General features: G+C 43.3%; 1 pseudogene; it reads left to right on the top strand.

Moving 5' to 3' along the window:
- The first annotated feature begins 10,048 nt into the window (after positions 1 to 10,048).
- On the top strand, positions 10,049 to 10,166 carry LOC126191789 (5S ribosomal RNA; annotated as a pseudogene).
- The last annotated feature ends 4,451 nt before the right edge of the window (positions 10,167 to 14,617 follow it).

Raw genomic sequence — 14,617 nt, 5'->3', positions numbered from 1 at the left:
AAATATCTAACCCGCTCTACGGATGTTCTTTAAGAATTTTTTGGTGTTCACATGTTGCTAAAAGCAGGGGAAAACAACACAGCCTAACCATCTATAATATGTCAGTTTCATTTACAGCCATCTCCAGAGTTACACTGATGACCTAGAACTTTATGTCCACCTATAGTAAAATGTGAACTTCCACGACCGGAAATGTCACACTTACTGAATTATTCTTACCAGGTGAATTTCTTGTTGAAATCTGACTCTTGTTTCGACAAGACGTCCATCCTGACAAGCCATCCAAAAATTACAATATTTTTAATATGTTTGATTATGACCACTGCCCACAACTATCTGTTGGGATTGTGGTCACGTGACGTGGTAAGGAAATTGTGTAAGCGGACGATACAGGCGGGAAATAGGGACATACACTGACGTAAGAAATGGTTCAAATGGCTCTGAGCACTATGGGACTTAACTTCTAAGGTCATCAGTCCCCTAGAACTTAGAACTACTTAAACCTAACTAACCTAAGGACATCACACACATCCATGCCCGAGGCAGGACTCGAACCTGCGACCGTAGCGGTCGCGCGGTGCCAGACTGTAGCGCCTAGAACCGCCCGGCCACACAGGCCGTCCACTGACGTAAGAGACTTCGACAAAGGGCAGAGTGTCATGGGCCGACTCGTGGAATCTCAGAAGCGGGAAAGCTAATCGGCTGTTCACCTGCTGCTGTCGGGAGCATTTAGGGACAGTGGTTAAAACAACGAGTAGGCAACAAGGTGGCGGACATTCACATCTACTCAAAGAATGTAGAGGTCGGAGGTTTGTTTGCTCTTTAAAGCCCCTCTAATCACTGTTTTTGGTGCATCCAAGTTTTGGTTGGTACGATCGATTATATAAATAAAAAACGAACTGAACAATAAATCTTCTGTGGTTCAGAAATAATATCTCGGAAGTTGTTAACCATTCTAGTCTGATGTCTCTTGTGCTGTGCATGTACACAGTTCCACTGTGCCGCCGCTGGTAACTATGATTGTATTATTCCGTAATAACTATCTGTCTTTTTATTGCGACCTACACTTTTGACTTACGGAACAATGTCATTTGACGATAACCCTGTTCCTGAAAATTTAAAAGTTATCTGAGTTCATGTAACTTTTACCATTCTGATGAAGATAGTCTTAGAGCTACAGAAATTTCGTTAATGTGTTTTTAAAAAAGCTGTTAGCAATCGAAAAAATGGCTCTGAGCACTATGGGACTTAACATCTATGGTCATCAGTCCCCTAGAACTTAGAACTACTTAAACCTAACTAACCTAAGGACAGCACACAACACCCAGCCATCACGAGGCAGAGAAAATCCCTGACCCCGCCGGGAATCGAACCCGGGAACCCGGGCGTGGGAAGCGAAAACGCTACCGCACGACCACGAGATGCGGGCTGTTAGCAATCGGTTGGCTGACTGTTACATTTTATATAGTTTATGGAAAGCTATATTTTCTACAGTCTTAATTATAGAACATTTCATCTGTTTATAATTAACTCCCATGGTGGGGCTCTGCATGTGAAGAAGCACTGGAAGTATGAAAGGTTGCTGTCCAGATATATATGCCTAAGAGGTCGCTGGAGACTCAACAACATTATCTTCAGACCAGAAAGTAAGCCTCAAAAATTATCAGAGAAACAAAGAGGAGGCACAGTTGGATTCGACAGAAAAAGACTTCCGAGATCACCGTATTCGAGACAGGACGTTCGCAATGAGGATTCAAGGATAAACTCCTCAGAACTTATGTTTCCAAATACCAGACGGCAAACTAGCGCTGACCAAGCTAGATAATTGTAGAGAATTTGTTCGATATTTCTCAGAGCTACCCAACTGCCAGGAGCCCACATCAAGATGGCCCAAAGATACTCCCGCACAACTAAACTCAGAATCTCCACTATCTGCCAAAGAAGAAATCCATAATCTTCAGATTCAAGAATAACATGGCATCTGGTGAAGATAGTATAGTTGCAGAATTATTGAAGAACATAGGCCCAAATACACTTGAGGAGCTCACACAAATAATCATAGGCATTAGGAAAACGGAAAAGATACCGAAAGAATAGAAGGTGACAGAACAGATGCCAATTACAGGGGGATTTCTCTTTTTGAAGTCACGTACAAAATTCTATCCGCCTGCCTCCTTCAAAGAACACAAAAACAGCTTGAAGACAAAATTGTTGACTATCAAGCCGGTTTCAGACCGTGGTATTCCTGTGTTGAAAAAATTTTCAATTTGAAGATGCTATTGAAACACAGAGCAATCCTAAGCTTTCCGATCATCTGTATTTTCGTCAACTTCAAGCGGGCATCTGATTCGGTCGATCGACAGTCCCTCTTTAACATCTTAGAAGAACAAGCAAGGACTTGGTCGAAAGACGTTAAGACTCATCAAGGAAACACTCCTGGGCACATAGTCAAAAGTGAAATTCATGGGGAAATTGCACAGCCCTTTGAGGTAAAGACCGGTGTGCAACAAAGTGATGGATTTTCACCACCGCTCCTCAACCTTGCTCTGCATAAAGCCATCCGAGAATGGGAGAAAGAATTGAAAATCCTGGACCACTGGAAACCCATTCAACTGGGCCGAAAATATGATGACATCAAGGTCAGTTGTTTAGCTTTAGCAGACGGCCTATTGATACTCGCGGACTGCGAAAAAACAGCGATCAAACAGACTGAAGTCCTCAAAGAATACACTGAGAAAACTGGACTACAAATTTCATTCGCGCAGACCAAGTTCATTGGCACTAAATTCGACAATCATGAACTGAACACAAAATACGGGAGGATCAATCGAGTTTCACACTCCATATATCTCGTTGAGATCATAGAACCAACAGGGTTGGAAAAGGAAGCACAGAAAGTACGGTTAAAAAAGCTCAATGAGCATATGGGAGAACGCGTGAAATCTACAAGAAATGTAAGTCCATTCATACATAGATCAAATATTATAATACAGTGATTAAACCTGAATTGCTGTATGCGAGCAAAACTTTGGTACTTAATAGAAAAGGCGATACGGAGAACATCTTGAACGAGGAAAGAAATATCATGATGAAAACGCTGGGACCAGATAAAGCGGAAGAGGGGTGTAGACTCAAATATCGCAAAACAACAGAAGAACTGAATTTGAGCCTGAAATACTCTTCTGCTTTACCTCACTGATTTGTAAGTTCTTTGTGCATGGGTTCCGTTCCAGCAAATGAATCCGAGCCAAACATATGCATTCGACTTCAGCTCGCTCTAGATGACTGCTGATAGGCATTTTACGGCAGTTACCGCTTCCAGTGACATGGTACGGGATTTTTTAGTCCTATTAATGTGAAATAGATTTAGTTACGTTCATGTCAACTACCAACTGCACTACAAGTCTTCCCGCCTGCTTGCAGACAACTCTATACACTGCAAGAGGCTGTACAGTTCATATTGGAGGTTACGTAGGACCGGGATTATCGATTACACATCTCTCCCAACCTCACACACTGATCAAGTCAAGAGTTACCTATGTACTCCCATACATAGCGTAATCTACTCATAAGTTTCCTGGAGAAATACGTCTTCTTTTCCAGAGATTCATTTTTTTTCTGTCACATATTCGAGTGGATTGCAGCGATCATTGCAGCACCCACAAGATGCTTTGGCTCCACAGATCAGTCACGTAGCCTAACATATGTCGGTTTACAGGACTGATGGGCAAGGACTATTTAGTGCCAAGGTGTCAGATCGATGGCACTGTTAAGAAGTACGTATCATTTATTAAGCGTATTCATGTCGGTGTAGCTTCTGACAATTACCTCAGGGTTCTAATGGATTTTCAGAACCTATAGTAAGATACGAATGCGACGACCGTTCGAATAGAATACGGAAGTTGCGCAGCAAACTGACATATACACCGAAGGATAGCTGACGGCTAAGTGCGGTACATTCTGTTACTCCTGTCTTAGACAACAGTGGTGTTTGTACACTAATACTCATTGTTCTTGGTGATTCTACGTCAAAATTAACAGCTCTAGATGCATGGAAAGCAACAAAGTGCGATGAACACACAAGGCTGCACGAATTTGTATGCACTTGAGTGGAGGGAGAGTAGATACACTATGTGATCAAAAGTATCCGCAAACCTGGCTGAAAAGGTCGTGGTGACCTCCATCAGTAATGCTGGAATTCATTATGGTGTTGGCCTTGATGACAGCTTCCACTCTCGCATGCTTACGTTCAATCATGTGCTGGAAAGTTTGGGGAATGACAGACCATTCTTCATGGGGTGCTGCACTGAAGAGAGGTATCGATGTGAGTCGGTGAGGCCATGCACGAAGTTCCAAACATCCCGAAGGAGTTCTACAGGATTCAGGTCAGGACTCAGTGGAGGCCAGTCCATTATAGGGATGTTATTGTCGTGTAACCACTCCGCCACACGCCGTACATTATGAACAGGTGCTCGACTGTGTAGAAAGATTCAATCGCCATCCCCGAATTTTCTTCAACAGTGGGAAGCAATAAGTTGCTTAAAACATCAGTGTAGGCCTGTGCTGTGATAGTGTCACGCAAAACAACAAGCCACCTCCACGAAAAGAACGACCACACTATAAAACTGCCGCCTCTGAATATTACTGTTGGCACTACACACGCTGGCAGATGACGTTCACCGGGCATTCGCCATACCCACATCCTACCATAGGATCGCACGTTGTGTACCGTATTATTTACTCCACACGATGTTTTTCCACTGTTCATCGTCCAATGTTTACGCTCTTTACACTCAACGAGGCATCGTTCGGCATTTACCGGCGTGACGTGTGGCTTATGAGCAGCCCCTCGACCATGAAAGCCAAGTTTTCTCACCTCCTGCCTAACTGTCATAGTACTTGCAGTGGATCCAGATGCAGTTTGGATTTCCTGACTGATTGTGTGGATAGATGTCTGCCTATTACACATTACGAACCTCTTCAACTGTCGACGGTCTCTGTCAGTCAACAGACGAGGTCGGCATGTACACTTTTGTGCTGTACGTGCCCTTTCAGGTTTACATTTCGCTATCAAATCGGAAACAGTGGACCTAGGGATGTTTAGGAGTGCGGAAATCTGGCGTACAGACATATGACATAAGTGACACACAATCACCTTATCACGTTCAAAGTCCGTGAGTTCCGCGGAGCGCCGCATTCTGCTCTTTACGATGTTTCATGTCTACTGAGGTCGTTGATATGGAGTACCTGGCAGTAAGTGGCAGCACAATGCACCTAATATAAAAAAAGGTATGTTTTTGGGGGTGCCCCGTTACTTTTGATCACATAGTGTATGTGGTATTGTTTTGATAGTGGGATCATTGAGACGGAGATGTCCTGTTCACGGTTTCGGTCACTCAATCTTTCTAACGTCAACGAAAGTTTATTGAAAAATGGTAAATCTACCACAATAGGTTTTGCCTGCAATAAACGTGGAATTCAAAGCATACTAAAATCAATTATTTGCGAGCTACTGTCGCGTAGTTGCCAAACGTCAGTGAGTGCTATTTACGCACAATGGTGCTGTATGTGGTATTCCCTCTCACCATTAACAATTCTACTATTAAAACTGGAGTGTTCCATACCATATACTTGCTGAACATCCTGATTCGGAATGTAATTTGCATATGAAGAAAATCATACCCCGTAATCCTAAGGGGCATTGGAATGAGATGCTTGTAATTTAGTCCCAAACCACTGCCGGCCCCTGTGGCCGAGCGGTCCTAGGCACTTCAGTCTGGAACCGTGCGACCGCTACGGTCGCAGGTTCGAATCCTGCCTCGGGCATGGATGTGTGCGATGTCCTTAAGTTCGTTAGGTTTAAGTAGTTCTAGGGGACTGATGACCTCAGCTGTTAAGTCCTATAGTGCTCAGAGCCATTTGAAACCAAACCACTCTCAAGGCTATTTCAGTACGGTGATGATGTGTATTGTACTCCCTTCCATAATTAACTTCTGCATTACGTACATTCCATACTCATTTTTGAAATATACTTCCGCATAGCTAGCATTCTGACAGGATCAGACTCAAACAGTCCATTTGCGTAGTTAAAAATCAGAGCTTATAGTCCAGGTTCGTTTTAAATGGAGGGATCTTCCTATCGCATTCCTACAATGGTGGAAAAAGTCTGCTGCACACTTGCTACCAGGAAGGTGGATTTCTGATGATGATGTGGTGAATATATGTTTGAAATTCTAAGAAATAATCGTAACGTACAAGGAAAGGAATTGTAAGAACTAACAGTTACAGCTAGGTCAGAAAATCAGTTATTAACTTCAGCCATTTCCAACTTGTATGGTTTGATCATGGGCCTTTAGATGCTTTCTTATTGGTTTGTAACTATTATTTCCACAGCCATCATATTGCTATCCCAATGTTTCTGATCCCTGACAGAGATAAACTTGATAAATTTACCACGTAGATAGCCGCTGAAGCCACCACACATATTTGAAAGTGTTCGTAAAATGGGGTAGCATGAAAGCTTATAAATACCCACTGTCAAACCACATAGAATGGAAATGACTGACGTTAAAAATTGCTATTCTAATGGAACAGCCGTCCGAAATATCACAGTAGCTACCAGTTCTCACAATTCTCTTTGCTACAGCTTATTCCCATTTTCTTAGAATTTCAAAAACCTAGTCACCACCTCATCAGTAATTTATCTTCGTTGCAGTGACTGTTTCACAGACTCGTGCCACTTCTGTAGGAATGTGACAGGAAGCTTGGATTTTAAGTTCTGCTTTGTAACTGTGGAAATGGAATGTTCGTGTTTGATCCTGTCTAAATGCTACAGATACTGAAGTGTGGGATGTATATGCTGCAGAGAAATGTGGTTTCAATGGAACTTTTGTTACTAATGGAAGGAAGTACCTACACAGCATCACTACTTAAATAGCCCTGACAGTCGTTAAGGACCGATTTTACACGCATTTCATTCCAGTGCACTGTAGGATTACTGGTTACTCTTCTCCTCACATGCAAATTACATTTCTGAATTAGAATGGAGTCTATATGCATGTATATGACATGTAAGATTGTAGTTTTAATGGAACATTAGTTAAAGGGGCGTAGGTGTATCAAGGACAGCATGTTTGTACTTAAATATTACTGTCCGGCTTTTGGAGATTTACATGCATCTCATTTTGTCTCACCGTTGGATTATTATTATTTTTTCTTGATACGTAAATTACGCTACGAAATGAGGATAGTGTGCGCCTACACTTATATGGCATAGAAGACTGTATTTTTAATAGGAAAATGTGTTAATGGTGGGAGGGAGCAACACACTCAGCATCACTGTACCTAAGAAACCCTGATAAATCTTGGCCTCAATACCACAGATATCATATTCCATATGGGTGGATCAGGCTATGCAATGTGTGAGATTGGGATGGATGGATCATCGATAATACTGGTGCGAAATAAACTCCACAATCACTCTACAGCCACTTGAAATGCATTTGTCTCAGATGTGGGATGTTTGTAGGTGATGCAGTGGACTGCAAGCAGGCAGGAAAGCATATGTTGGAACTGTTGGTTGACATGAACGCAGAAACCATATGTCGGGTTTGGATTCTTTTGCAACCCAAGCACTAAGAACTGACAAATTGGGGAGCTAAAGCAGACGAATATGTCAGGCTAAAATTCAGCTAAATGTTTAACTGGCTCTCGATCTACGATAGATGGATAACCGTTTAGTTCCTGGATTTGCTTGAAAAAAAAATGAAGTTCCCTACGTGTGAACAAAGGGAGGTCCCTCTGTCGGGTAGGCACGTGAGGGTAGAAAATGGGTAATATTGTGAATAAGTCCCGAATCTCCTCTTACTCCTTCAGTAGCTCTGATGGTTCAAATGGCTCTGAGCAAATGGGACTTAACTTCTTTGGTCATCAGTCCCCTAGAACTTAGAACTACTTAAACCTAATTAACCTAAGGACATCACACACATCCATGCTCGAGTCAAGATTCGAACCTGTGACTGTAGCGGTCGCGCGGTTCCAGACTGTAGTGCCAGAACCGCTCGGCCACTCCGGCCGGCAGTAGCTCTGAATTTTGCGTGGAGGTGTGGGGCTGTTCAACAATATAAATGATGAAATGGATAGTGTATTGGAAGCTCCATGATTCGTATTATGGAGGTATGCTCCAATTGAAAAATGGTGATGTATTTCTCACGAAACGCTATGCTGTCAACGAAGACTCTGAGGTTATTATATGTCGCATTTGTAAATTAGTTATCATATGAATGCGACATAGGAGATTAGAACAGTTACAAGGGGGATATTTATAGACAATCATTCGTTATCGATGAATTGTAGATGCTATGCTTCTGAAGCTCTTTGTGTAATCCAGATATACTCTGCATTGTTATGACTTCCCTCCCGTACATTAGTGTGCTATTTTTCTCCTTGTAATTGCTCTCTACCAAGTCAGTAATTCGGTAGAGGGTTACACAGGATTCTAACTAATTCAATAGTCTTTTAGAAACATGATAGGATTTCGGGAGAATTACCTAGGGTCTGTGACTTCGCGGGGGACATCTATTACCCGTAAAAATCGGGTGGATATCGAAGACTCTAATAATCGTGAGATTGTGGCAGGTAAGCCATACACTGACCCAAGAGGTGTTGAGAGATGAGCTATATACCGCTTCTTCTAAGTGTTGTGTGCAAACGTATTACAGTCTCTCATGTACATCTCCTGAAGTGACTGCATTGAGCAAGTTGGAGATTAATAGGGAGATTTTCACCGAAAGACATACTTCCTTGAGTTTTTAGTGCCTATAAAAGGATAGAGTGACGTCTTAATAAGTACAATAAATCTGCATCTGCATCCACATGGTTACTTCCCAAGTCATCGTACGATGTGTGGTGGAGGGTATCGTCTATCACTGCTTGCCAATTCCTTTCCTATTCCGCTCTCGAACAGAGCAAGCGAAATAAGATTGTATTTATGCTTCAGTGTAAGTGCTACTTTCTCGCATCTTCATGATTTCTATGCAAAATGTATGATGGGTGTAAGTAGAGTCCTCCTGGAGTCACACAAATGGCGGTTCTCTAATTTTTCTGTACAGTGTTCTTTGAGAAGAGCAATCCCTTTCCTCCAGGGATTCCCACATGAGTTTTAGAAACATTCAGGTATTAATTTGGGGGAGTCTGTAGGAATGCTTCTATAAGGCTGTATTCAGAGCGAAACCGAGATCGTCAGGCTAATGCAGATGTGATGGTGGCGGCAGTTTCTGACATTCGCATGCGGGCAGAGGGGACGGAGGCGGGGGCGTCGCGGGACTGCACATGACATTGAACCATACTGCTCCCCCATAGACCAACATGTCACAGCAGGATTAATTTGCGTATAAGGAATTGTAAGTGGCTTAGTCCCAACAGCTCGACGATGGAACTGACAGACAAAGAGTGATTAGCATTCGATATCTTGAAGTATTTGACGAAGGTTACCAACCGCTCTGGTGTCAGAGAAAATGGCTGCATAGTTTGCGGGAAGGAGTCACAGAAGCGTTTACAAAGCTTATCTGTGGAGTCTAATCCGACTGCAGGAAAAAATTCGTCACTACGCAAAGGGACTCACATGGTACATTCAATTAATTAGTCACTCCATTTGATATCAATGATGTACTATGAGGTCGGTTGAAACGAGGGCTAGCGTACCGCGGATATGATTCGCGAGTTGGAGTTGTAGTCATATAACTTTTCGTTGAACAAAATTTTTAAACGAAATTTCAATGTCACACACAACAAGAAATGACCATCACAATGAAATCAGCTATTTTAACGATTTTATAAAGTGACACGTAGAACTAACCCCACATTTACAACTCTCATGCCATGCTGTCGTAAGAGAGTTCGTAGATGACGTGGCACCCTATGACAGAGGCAGAACATGCACTTAGCACTCTGTCATGGGCCAAAAATGAGTTTACTATTCTAGTGCTTCGACGAACAAATATTAAGCTGATAAGAACGGTTTTTTTAACGCGGTGAGAGAATACTCACAGCCAACGGCCTCGCCGCAGGGGTAACACCGGTATCCGTCAGATCACCGAAGTTAAGCGTTGTCGGGCTCGGCTAGAACTTGGATGGGTGACCATCCAGTCTGCCGAGTGCTGTTGGCAAGCGGGGTTCACTCAGTCCTTCTGAGGCAAACTGAGGAGCTACTTGACTAAGAAGTAGCGGCTCCGGTCTCGGAAACTGACATACGCCTGGGAGAGCGGTGTGCTGACTACATGCCCCTCCATATCCGCATCCAGTGGCGCCTGTGGGCTGAGGATGACACGGCAGCCGGTCGGTACCGATGGGTCCTTCAGGGCCTCTGGACGAAGTTTACGTCTACGAGAATACTCACATAAAATATAGTCTATGCGATAGTAATGTACAGGATTTTCACAACAATTAACGATACTTTAGCGATGTGAAAAGATGTGTAGGCTACGGAATCAGATTTTCACTCTGCAGCGGAGTGTGCGCTGGTATAAAACTTCCTGGCGGATTAAAACTGAATGCCGTTTCCGAGTTTGAATCTCGGTCCAGCACACAGTTTTAATCTGCCAGGAAGTTTCATGTGTATGCTTCGATTTCGTCTGCCTTCAAAAATAACTCGTATATAAAAGTGGAATCTAAATTTAACGTGGGAAAATCGAGGGATATCGAGAAGAATATCTCCGTTTCGTATTGGGTAAAGTGGAGCTTTTAAACTTGGGAGACTATGTCAGGGATGGAATCGCAATTAGTACAATACATCCAAGCTGCACCTGCTTATCTCGTAGTGCGCTGTGGCCTGCGGCAGTAGTGGATACAAGCTTTCGGCTGATCAGAAGCCACGGCATAGCCTCATGCATTGATGGTATAAGGAATACTATGACCTGTCGGCTCTTACCCACAACCGCTCGTGGTGCCCTCTGGATGGCTGAATGGAGAGGTAAGCAGTATGCTGTGTGACTGAAGTGGACGTGTGTGTTGTATTAGAAGTTTCAATATGGTGATAGTTTGTGCTGCACGATTGTTCCCTCTATGTAAATTGATCAGCTGACTGCTTGGCGGTCACGGTGACAGTGTGAATGCCTGGTATGGCTAGCGTGTGGATACCTGCAGATTTCCGCGCAACTGTCGGCGTGGCTGATCTGGGTCCCATCCTGGCCAGCCCGGCCGCTTCTCCCCGGCAGCCAGCAGATGATGCGTGCTTCACGATCGTGAGTGTATTCTAAAACGTTTCTTTTCCGACAGATACATTTAGTGTAAAGTGGAAATGTTGCGGTGGAGGTAGCTCCTTGTATTCTCAAATGCCGCTGTTTAATTACTTGATAGCCGGAATCTTTGCATGTGATTTTCAAACACTGGAAATATATTTGATTACGAAGAAAAAATCGTCATAAGTTAGTGGTGAGTGTTTTAAGCGACGTATCTGACATCTGTAAGTTGTTAAAACAATTAATTTGATACTGTAGTGCACATATACTACTTCCTGCCTTTTTTGTTGAACCATTTCTCCCTTTGTCTACAGCATCATCCAATACGAGCAGAATATTTTGAGGAGGGATGAAAACCTGTGTCTCTGTGTTTGGACACGTTTGTTCATGCATGTGTCCAAACAAACAGAATGTAACTACTTAAGAGAGACAGAGACTCACGGTGATTCTGGAATTTCCCGGTAGAAGGAATGCTGCCACCTAATACTTTTCTTGAGGGTCGTGAGGATAGTTGGAGGTCCCTCCTGTGGGTAGGCACGTCGCCTTTGTTACAGGTCTTAGCTCTGCTGTTACAACAAGAAGTAGCCACTTGAGAAAGAGTGGAGGTGGTTTCCCAGGTATGAAATATCAAAGGACACTGACATCCAGTCCGCGGTCTGTAGTGCACACATACTATTTCCTGCCATCAATAACTAGGGTACAGTGGATGGTTTCGACACAAAATAGCGGCTGATATATCGCAATTCTTTCCATTCCTCAGTGCCTACGGTTATTAAATTACTGGATGTGAGGGCAGGGGTTTGGATGTGAGCTCTACCCAAGCAGAGCAGCGTCATCTCCCATAAACCTGATTAAGGAAAGAATATGCAAAGTGAATTGCACAGTATATTATTACGTCTGCTAATTTCAGTATAGTGTTGTGCGATCCTTCCTCTCCAGCACAGACTATTTTTTTCCATCAATTCCAAGATATTGTTGGGGGGGAGGTGTGGCAAGTAGGGCAGGATTGGAGAAAGCTGGGGGATTTCCTAGGAGGGGAAAGGAGGCTCAGTACCGGGGAGGGGTGACCCAGAAGGTGTCTCAATCCCTAGAGGGTTGGGGGAGGAGAAGATGGAAGGGAGGGTAAGGGTTCGGAGGTTTTTCATAAGGAAGGGTTTTCCTGAGAAGTCGTAAATCAACTCCAGGGGTCACATAAAGGCTGTGCGGTTTGAGGCGCCATGTCATGGATTGCATGGCCCTTCACACAGGAGGTTCGAATCCTGTGTGTGTGTGTGTGTGTGTGTGTGTGTGTGCGTGTGTGTGTGTGTTGTCCTTAGCACAAGTTAGTTTAAGTAGTGTATAAGTCCAGGGACCGATGACCCTAGCAGTTTAAACCCTTAGGAAATCACACACATTGGATCATTTTAACAACTCCAGGGGATCATAAACTAAATAGCGGAACAATAGGTTAAGGGGAGGGGGAAGGGAGTAGTTGCTTAATTCATCAATTTAATTAGTTAGCATATAAATTTGGTATCAAAAGGCTCCCAGAACCCACCTTTTCCCATTACCAAAACGAGTCGCTCATAAAAAATTGTCCCTTGCCGTATCCTGAAGAATGGGAAAAGAAAAATTTGTACCTTCTATTGCCAGGATACAATTGCTGCAGTAATTGCAATTTTTAAGGCTTCATATGCAAAAATCGTTTCAGAACACGACAAACTGCTGTTCACGGAATTGGAAATTTCTGGCCAGCCTGTATTACAGGCGTCCACGGTATCTGTGTGAACGCATCTCGGATGCGCTAGACATTTTCATCAGACGCGGCCGCCCCGGACACTTCCTACTGCGTATGCAAACCTACTTCTAAGATTTTTGTATGACGATTATAACTCTGCTTGTTTCGGAATCGAAGGCGTAATGCTCGTTTCCCTTCAACATTAAACTGACTTCACGCGAATTCCGACACACAAAATAATTTCTCTTGTGTGTCTGACGTCATATTGCTACCAACAAACTACATTTCAACTGTGTCGAAACTTTGAACTTTCTTCTATCCAGTAACATGTACAATTTGCTTCTATCTTTTATAGTTTCAGTAACAAACGATTGAAACCTGTTCTTCCGTTTTGAGTCACCTGATATTCTCTCACAGTAAAATTGAGAAACTGCATAAAAATTGGATTAATGATGTTGATTAGAGAAGGACTTATACTTAATAGGCCAAAGGCAGCACAATACGAAAGATGATACACTATCTGATCAAAAGTGTTCGAAAACATTAATGTGATGTGGGTCGCCTTTATGAAGGCTTGAACACTGCTGTGGACACTTTCATTGAGATGGTAGAAGGGCCAAAACGAGAGGAGGTAGTCATGTTGGTCGTTGGGATATGGAGCGAAATCGCCTGCAACTCATCCCCAAGTTATCTCACTGATTTCAGATAGGGTCTCTGGGCACGCTTCTCCATTCCAGAAATGTTCCTGTCGACAAACCGTTGATTCAAACATGCTGCTTTATGACACACTGCATCATTATGCTGATACAAACAATTATCGTCTCCGAACATTTCCTCTACTGTATGCAGCGGACAAAGCAGTAAAAGGTGTTTATACCCTTCCGCATTTTATCTTTTCTTTACCCCGATAAGGGTCCACACCATAAACATGAAAAAAAAAAACATTCCGAAAAGTAACACTACCTCCTCTGCTTCCCTGATGGCAATACAGATGACGGCAGGTAACAATCTCCTGGCATTCGCCAAACAGAAACCATTGCTTCGTTCTACCAAAATGTACACTGTCATTCGTCTCTCCTGTACCTTGTGTCCCATCAGTAATCGAGGACACTGGCTGCAGGTGCTACTCTGTGGAGATGAGCTATGTCCAGGAAAGGGTGGTACCAAACCAGAAAGAAGACTAATGGCCACTATGTTGTGTGCGACTCTGTATACAATAGTAAGGAGAGGTAGGCTATACACCGGTGCAGCAACTATAGTCATAAGAAAGCTAAACAGGATCAGAAATGATTACCGAACAAGTAACACAGCAAACACAAGATTTACTTAAACTGTATATTTCTCCAAATGTACAAAGACTCATTATGAAGAATTCAACAGCTCACACGAAAGCAACAGCGCTGATGTTTGATCCGCGACTATGCGGCGCCTTCGTGGGTCATTTGAAGAAGCGGCGCTGAGCCGCTGCCGCCAGCCATCTTATGTTGTGATTGCAGAGTCTGCTCGATGAACAGAGCTGCCGGAGGTGTGTCTCAGTAGATGCACACAACTGTGTCCGGCAGATACCAATCGACGTTCACGGAAACTTGCAGTTTCATTGTAACTGCTACGTCACCTGTGGGCTGGTATCAATATGTGATACAGCAGGCCAAAGTGGCCGTGC

The sequence above is a fragment of the Schistocerca nitens genome, chromosome 6 (assembly GCF_023898315.1).
Source record: "Schistocerca nitens isolate TAMUIC-IGC-003100 chromosome 6, iqSchNite1.1, whole genome shotgun sequence".
In the NCBI taxonomy this organism is placed as follows: domain Eukaryota; kingdom Metazoa; phylum Arthropoda; class Insecta; order Orthoptera; family Acrididae; genus Schistocerca; species Schistocerca nitens.
The sequence above is the reverse complement of the archived record's forward strand: the minus strand, read 5'-3'. Positions and strand labels throughout refer to the sequence as shown.